This window comes from Nannospalax galili, unplaced genomic scaffold, assembly GCF_000622305.1.
Source record: "Nannospalax galili isolate Female #2095 unplaced genomic scaffold, S.galili_v1.0 scaffold390, whole genome shotgun sequence".
Classification (NCBI taxonomy): Eukaryota; Metazoa; Chordata; class Mammalia; order Rodentia; family Spalacidae; genus Nannospalax; species Nannospalax galili.
In genome coordinates, this window is record NW_008330777.1 from 4,688,270 (window position 1) to 4,696,641 (window position 8,372).

The following is an 8,372-nucleotide window of genomic DNA, read 5'->3' on the forward strand; positions in this document are numbered from 1 at the left end:
GCAAAGACAGTTTATATCAAGGGGTGCCACCATTCTATCCTCCACCCACTTCCCTGACTCCTGTCTGGGAATCAGAGCATGGCTACAGGGTCTTGTAGTGAAATTTCTCCTATCCTCAAAGGTGTAAGAAGAGGTTCCCTCTATCAAAATACCTGAAAGCAAATCCTGAATTCATCACTCTTGAGTCCAGCCTTAGCAGACAAAAGAAAAATGAGGAGGAACTCAATAGAAGGATGCTTTTGGAAGCTCTCGTCAAGAAATCCCAATGGATTTTCATGTGAACATTTGAAATTTTCCCTGTTCTGACTTTTTTTCTAGTTCCTTGTCTAGACATTGTGATGCTAATTATTTACTCTGGCCTTTACTTCTTCACATCTCCTATTCACCAGTCAAGGACTTTCTTTTCCTGCTACAGATAAGAATTACGCAATTTGGAAGTCTTTTAGATAGACCCACTGAAGGGGTACCCCAGTTGCCTCACCCTGCATCCTTGTTCAGCATGGAAGAAGCCTGAGTGGTCTGTGTCCTGATTCCCTATCTGAAAGCTGGGTAACCTCTTCAGAGGATGGTGTGATAAGAAAAGAATGTAGGAATTGGGTAGTGTAAAAAGACTCCAATGAAAAGTAGACAGTTTCAATATCAAAAGTATTTGGGAGCTCTTATCTAATCCTTAAAAGATTTTAGGGTTACCCCTTCAGAGGGGGGAATGTTAGAGTAGCAAAAAGCCCCATAAAAAACAAAAGGAGAAAGAGTACATGGAGTTATCAGAAAAAAAAGTGATGGGGCGATATGGGAGGAGTTGGAGGGGAAGGAGTGGGCATGGGTTTGATCAAAACACCTTACATGCTTATACGCCTGTATGAAATTCTCAATAAATTATTTTTTTGAAAAGATACAAATTAAAAAAAAGAGTACAGGTACACAAAATAACTCTAAAAAAAAGAAGAGGTTTCCTCTTTTGCTTTGATCCCTTTATCTGTCTGTCCAGAGTGTTAACTCTACAAATATCTTAGTCCCCAATAATCTGCCTCAGAGCCCTCTTGAACCACCTGCCTCATCCAAATCTAAAAGTAATGTCTCTTGTTCTGATGTCATGCTAATGTTCAGATTTAGAGAGTCTTAAAACTTTTGTTTTATTTATTAGCATTTTTGTGAAGTGAAACCCTCTTTGGAAGATTCTGAGCCAAGGGATAACTTCTCTATTGGAAAAATTAGAAAGGTGTGGTAAATAGCATTCAAAGCAAGTGAGGTGTTTTCAAAAATACTGAGTTGGTATCCACTTCAATATCTTCAGACCGCCACCCCCTCAAATCCAGTCACAAAATTGTGTATGTTGAGTGTGAGAAGGAAAGGGACTCAGTGTTTCCCCTTTTACCTCACAGAGCCTAACCCCTCCACAGCATGATCTTGCTGTGTCTTCAGGAGTAGAGAAACATAAGAAACATTTAAATATGCATATGCCTCCATATCTAACGATCCCACTATAGTGTTAATAAAAACAGTACTTCCAGTCTGGTGTCTAATACATTTACTTCCCAGCAGCATAATACCACTTTGGTCAGGTTGAACCACTGCACAATTTTGCAGCTCTTTCAGAAAAAAACAGTGAAAACAATTGGAAACACACAATGCACATGCAATGGTGAAAAAGGGTACAATTGCCAATCCTTTCCCATAAATGTGACATATCCTTGGTTCTTCTCCACACTGTGTTTATAAGCCCTTAGAGCAGGGATTTTTGTTCTTCTAGTTTTTTTTTTTTTTATTGTAGCACCAAGTAGACACAGTGGCTGACAATAAATATTTCTGAAGTCATTGAAACATTTTTCACAAGTAAGAAAATTTCTGGATCTGAACTTTTATGCATGTCCCTGGATGAAGCTAATCATCATAAAAGTAAGCTATAATGTAAGACTGAATTCTAACCCTGTTTTGTTTCTGATATGATTTGTTGACTAAAACAAGGAATAATTTACTAATATCTTTTGTATACTACTTTACAGTTTCAAGGTACTTTTTTTATATACAACTTGTTCATTTTCAGTGGTGTCTCCCAAACCCACATATGTGGCTAGGCACATGAGCTATTGTGTCAGACCACATGAGTTCAAATCCCAAGTCTACCTGTTAATTGTGTGACCTTAGAAAAGTCACCTGTCTCTGCTTCAGTTCTCTTGTGTATAAAATGGAACCTACTGAATAGGACTATTGAAGGGAGAGTTCATGAAAGCACTGAGCCAAGAAGCTGCAAAGTAGTAAGAACTGGATCAATATGTCTTGTCTACCTCACTGGGTTGTAACTGGTTTATGGATAAACTATGTGGCAATTTTGAGTGGCATGTTCAGGAAAGAAAGCTTACATAAATCTGTGTAGGCAGTATTTCATGATTCCCATGAGGTGTGAGGTTTTATTTGTTCTAGAAAGTGTGAAGGGGACCCAGTGTGTGATAAACTGTAGTTTTGGCTGGAGTAAGTGCTGAGGAACTCCACATAGGGATTACCTTGGTCTTGTTTCACTTTGTATCTCCTTAATCTAGCATGTACTAAGAACACAACAAATATTTATTAAATGAATAAATGCATGTATGGTAAAGTTTGGGGATACATTAGTTTTTAGCTCAGGTGTGTCCTAGGAATCAAAGATGAAATGGTGGTATTTGAAAGCAGAAGATTTAGAAATGGTACCATCAATGACTATGAATTTCTTTGAAAATACAAATACCAGAGGGAATCCCAATATCTTGATGATATAACTTCTTTTTGTTAAAACTAAAACTCAGTCTTCTACAGAAATTAGTTCCATGTTTGAAGCATCCATGCCAAATAATTCAAGGTGTTTCATAAAGAACTAGATAATATTTTATTCACTGTAAAATAAAAAAATCTGAATGCCAATCATTGCTCTGTATCTAACAATCCTTGAACCCTTGAAATCTTTTAAGTATTTTGATTACAGTTCTGGTTCTAACTATGATATGAGAAATTATAGTGTCATTTAGTATATTATAAGCTAGTGAAATAACCAGAAGTCAGGATGAATTCATTTATCCACCTCTCCAGTAATTCATTTATTCAATAAATATTTGCTGAGTGTGCTAGTCCAGAAACAGGGCTGGAATCACATCTCTTTTTGTCTCATGGAGTTTGGGATCTGAAGAGGAATGGGATGGTGTCTGCAAGATATTACTCAGTACGGGGCTCCCTTAATCCTTTGAGCACGATCTTTCTCCACATAATGATCTCATCTGAAGTTACTCTTATGTATCAACTATGTGCTAGATAAACAAATCCCAGCTGAAAAATGAGAAATCCAGGAACTCATTATTCACACATACACAAATAGTAATATGTGTTTAAAATGACAGATAAAATACTCTGCATTTTAGTGTCCTACATGTACAGCTGTGCAAAAGGAAATAAGATCAGTTTGATGCCACAGATGCAAACTGCATTTGTAAATTGGTGTAATCTGTCTCTAGCCAAGTTCTTCAGAGAATACCTCCAGGTCTTAATAAGCCCCTGACTTTTACATTTAGATCTTAGCATTGTCTTAAAATACAGTGGTAGCTCATGTCAGTAGAGAATTTCCTATTGATTACATGATTGAAGAAGCACAAAAGTCTGTTATTCTTTCCAAAGTTGATTGTAATTTAAGCTCATTATCTCCCTGCAGATACTCTGTTTCAAAAGGGAACAGAATCAGAATGTAAAAGCTCCAGTGAAAAGGTTCAGTAATTCTTTAACCGAATTACCTTCTGTGTTCACCTTAAAAATCATAGCTGGAAGAAAGTGTACGGAAATCTCTTGCACTGTCTACCAGCTTGACCCAAGGGAAAACTGAAATTCACCAGACGGATCTCTGATGAGAAATATCAACCGTTTTCCCCCTAGTTTATTAGATTTAACAGTGAGCTTCATGTAAAAGCAGACTACCGTGTCTTTTCCTTTAAAGCATGATGCCAAACATGTCAGTGTGTCTAGCATGATACTTGGCAATAAAGACCATTAGTACAAATTATGGTCGTTTTGTTTTTCCTTTTCCCTCTAGCTTCAGTGAAACTTCAGAGACCCACAAGTGGCCTCTGTGCATATTTGGGGTGCTATTTTTTATTAAAATTTTAGAGAAATGCTTACATTTCAAGAAAGTAAACTTTACTGAAAGGAACCAGCTATTTGTATGTAGGAACCCCTAAGACACGTAGCCTGTCCTTGGCTCTGTAGTATGGTGGATTGCTCCTTCGCTTTGACAAACAACTTGGCATACATTTATCAGCACTTCACATTATGCAAACGAAGCATAAAATACAAAGACTTCTAGAAAACACAGGTGTAAAATGTCTATTATGTGATAGCTGCTTCTACAGTATGCTTATCGACGTGAGACCACACAGTATCTTCACTATTTACTAAACACTTAACAGCTAGATGATAACAATTATCTTAAGCTCCAAATTTATACAATGTGTTGAAATGTGTAGAAATGACCATTTCCTCATTACAAGGGTGGGATGATTTCCTTTTATGAGAGTCCTGTGGCATTGCCTGAATAGCTTTAATATTTCTTTGTTAAACGATAACTAAAATATATGTTTTATTACATTTCTCTTATAAAAATGAAAACTATCTTTCAAGCTGAATAATACTCATATAGTCTCCATTTCTTCCCTTTTTGTTATGCTTGACTCTTATAAACCTATTTTACAACATTCCGGGTCTTCGACTGCCCCTCCCCCCAATTAAAAAAGTGATATGCTACCACAGAAGAAGGATATTGAAATGAATTGGTGTATCTCTTGGGTTCCTTGATGCTTGTCACCTCGTGGGTGATGCACTCTGAAGAGCATTAAGAACTTGCTATTGACATTAGTACCACCCAAGAGAGCAAAATAAAATGTGCTGAGTGAATCTGATTGTTTTTGTTTAATTTCAGGAATATAGTTTCTAAGCTGAGCGTCACACATTTCTATTCTGGAGGACTGTCTGAAATATCAAATTTATTACAGTTGGGGAGACATTTTCTACCTTAAAAAAGATATACTAAGATATCTTATTCAGTTTTGATGGTCTATCTGGCTTGTTTTAACTACGCAATTCTATTTGTTTTTTTTTTGTGTGTGTGTGTGTTTATGTGTGTGTGTGTGTGTGTGTGTGTGTGTACACATGCGTGCAAGCGTTAGTATGTGAGGATTAGGTACATTTTTGTGCTTAAGGTGTTTAAATGCCCAGATAATTATTGCTACCTACTTATTTCATAATATAAAACCAGATTAGGTGCCTAAATTTGCTCTAAGTCAAAAAGTGAAAGAAATGCATGTTTATGAATGGGAATGTGTGAAATGAAATATTTTTTCCTCTAGTGGCAGCAGCATCTGTCATTCACAATGTTGATATCACTGGATTCCATGTGCCTCATTTAAGAAACAATACTGCCAAAAAATACAGTTTATAGTTGGAAAACTGGTCTAAACTAGATTGATATATACACTGAATGTGTATCTATGTGCATATATTATAGTTCAATTTTGTAATGTTCCAAGCTTTAAAATATCAAATAGATTTCTATGATAGCACATTAAGTGTGCAAGATGAGTTTAGATTTCTCCAAACCTTATCAATAAACAAGAAAACATTGAGAGAAGGTCATGTATTTCAAGTGAGGATCAGCTCATGAAGAGGCAGTATTCTTGTAACAGAGCAGTAACCCTTGGTAAACAAAGAACCCAAGTTATAACAAATGTATTCTGATAATATATATTTTGTGGAATAAATATATTGTTGTTAAGAGTTAATAATAGATACAAACAATACTTAAATTAAAAAAAAAAGTACTAGAGTTCCCACCCTTGCTTCTAATAAACCGAGTGTTCAGCTGAAATACCCTACTCTTTTAATGCATACTAAAATTCATGGAAACAGAACATAAAAGGCCAACTGCCTCTAGAGCCTGAAGAAATTATGTAGTGTAGTGAGTATATAAGAATTTGCCATTTTCAAGAGGAAAACTGAGGTTAAGTTTTCAATTAAATCAAATTCTAATTCAGACAACTCAGGAATATGAACTGCGGAACAGGTCAGGGTAAGGGCCATGTGTAAGCTTCCTTCAAGTGGTGTCAACCTTGAACTATGCAGTTTGAACTATGGCCTAATGAGGGGTTTGTTAATCTCTGGAAAAGCCTTAGACAAAGAGTCACTTAATCCTGGCCCCGCTGATTTGTTCAAAAGTCACAGACTTTATTCCTTTTATACCGTTTCAGTCTGCAGACTGGAAAAATCTCTCCCTCTATGCACTGAGAATTTCCAGTGCCATGAATGGAAGGTCTGAGTGGGTAAAGAGCCATGAGCATGGGCTGTCGCCCAGAGAAGGAAGGTGTCGAATTGCCTTGTAAAGAACGGATACATGTGTGTTCACAGCTTCTTGACAGGTGTAATTACTGGTGTTGCCTTTCCCTTTTTATATGTGCTGGGATTCTTGGAGCACGTTTCCAAATTTGTGACTATCAGATGTTTGATCTGGTAGCTTTTCTTCTAGGGCCTGAAAGGTGACAAAAAGAGTGAAAGAAAATTAGTGACTAGTATTAATTTATAAACTACAATATGCTAAAAATAGAGAACATATGCTACGTGAGAATGGCAAGAATTATTTGGGGCACCATTATTCATGCATAGTCTTCCACAAATGGAAAATAAAAATTTATGTGAAGGAAGTAATTATCGAATAAGACCGGAAAAGCCACAGCTATTCCCCCAAATGCAATAATGAATTCAGTTTCGGAAACATTTCAAACGTAAAACATTTCTTCCTACTAGTTCCAGATGAATCTATTTCATGAAGGCAGACTATAAATATCATTCATCTTGCAACTATAACATGAGACCATTGAGTAACACTGTTGTTGCCATACAAGTCGGCAAAGCACTATGCTGACCAGCTGGAGCACCAGTATCTCTTTTCTGAAGCAGACATTAAGCTGTCTCACCTCCTACAAGGTCAGCTTGACACCACATAGACTAGAACAGGGCAGATTCCTTTGTAATCAGATTCAGGGGGAAGCTGCTCCCCTAAATACCTCCTTGGAACTGTCAGCCTTCCACTAGCATGGGGTCATTTCTCCCAATCTTTGTTTTTAAAGCTGCTGTTGTCTTTACTTCAATGAATGCCTCCCCCCACCCCCCGCCCCCAATTTCTAAAACGGATTTTAGAGAAATTGCTTTTACTCTGCACCAACACTCTGGCTTTTAAGCCATCTATAGATATGCCAGAAACCCCACAGGCTATAGAATGAACTAAAAGACATGCATGAGGCCACTATGCTTCTTCACAAGTTACCTGACAAGCATGCTTTTACCATTTTAACAACTGCAACAGCAACAGCATTGTTGTTATGTCTAAATTTTATAAAATGGTCACAAATTGCCAAGTCTTATTGAACTGTACATATTTTCTTTTTCTTATTCAAGAGAGATTTTACTGAGTTTAAGATTGAGGGTTTCCTAAAGGACACTTAACTACTAAGTGACAGAGATCCAGAGACTGAGTTTTTAATTAATCAAATTATCCCATAGTCACTTGTGTTAAGGGAACAGGATTCTGAACACACTTTAAGTCTTCAGAGTCCTAGAGTTTTTTATCCTTCCAGAGTGGGGAGCAGGTCTAAGAAATACATAATACCTGAGAGGGAATTGGCCATCCATAATGAGGGCTAACCTAATTCCATCTCATTATTTACCTTAGTCACATAGTTTATAACTGGGCAGATTCACAGCTCACCTAAATAATTGTATTCACTTATTATTTCTCTCTCTCTCTCTCTCTCTCTGTGTGTGTGTGTCTGTATGGCATGTGTATGTGGGCATGTGAGCCATAGTGCCTGTGTGGAAGTTAGAGGTCAATTTGTGATTTTGGTTCTTTCCTTTCACCTTTATATGGATTCCAAGAATCAACTTCAGGCACTAGGCTTACATGTGGCTGAAATAGCTCAGTTTGGAGAGTGATGAACTGGAGGTCTCCAGGCTTATGAGGCAAGTGCTGTTACTGAATGAGCCATTTCAACAGCCTTATACAATTTATTTTTAAACTAATGCCTGCTTTTCTTATGATTAAATTTGTTGATCAAGTTGCCTAGTAAACTCTTAGAGGAGCCATTGTAGTCTGCATAATTTTTCCCCTACCCCTTCATCCCTAAATATACCTGCATTCTAATGTGTAGGATCTATGAATATGCCAGATTGCACGTTATGAGGAACTCAGGTTGTAGATTAAACAATGGATTAATATTCAGTTGATATTAAAATAGGTGGAATTGGAGGTCATCAGCTTAAGCAAAATAAGTCAGACATAGAAAATTTTGCATATTTTTTCTTATATGTGGAAC

At 36.9% G+C, this 8,372-nt stretch overlaps 1 protein-coding gene across 6 annotated transcripts in view; it reads right to left on the reverse strand.

Moving 5' to 3' along the window:
- Window positions 1-1,750: 1,750 nt before the first annotated feature.
- The window catches only part of Lin7a (lin-7 homolog A, crumbs cell polarity complex component), a 178,964-nt gene continuing 172,342 nt past the window's right edge, over window positions 1,751-8,372 (reverse strand). For all 6 annotated transcript variants that reach the window (XR_001872901.2, XM_008852167.2, XM_008852160.2 and 3 more), the window contains one exon: window positions 1,751-6,532. The gene's annotated coding sequence lies outside the window, so the exon portion shown is untranslated. The remainder of the gene's footprint in view (window positions 6,533-8,372) is intronic.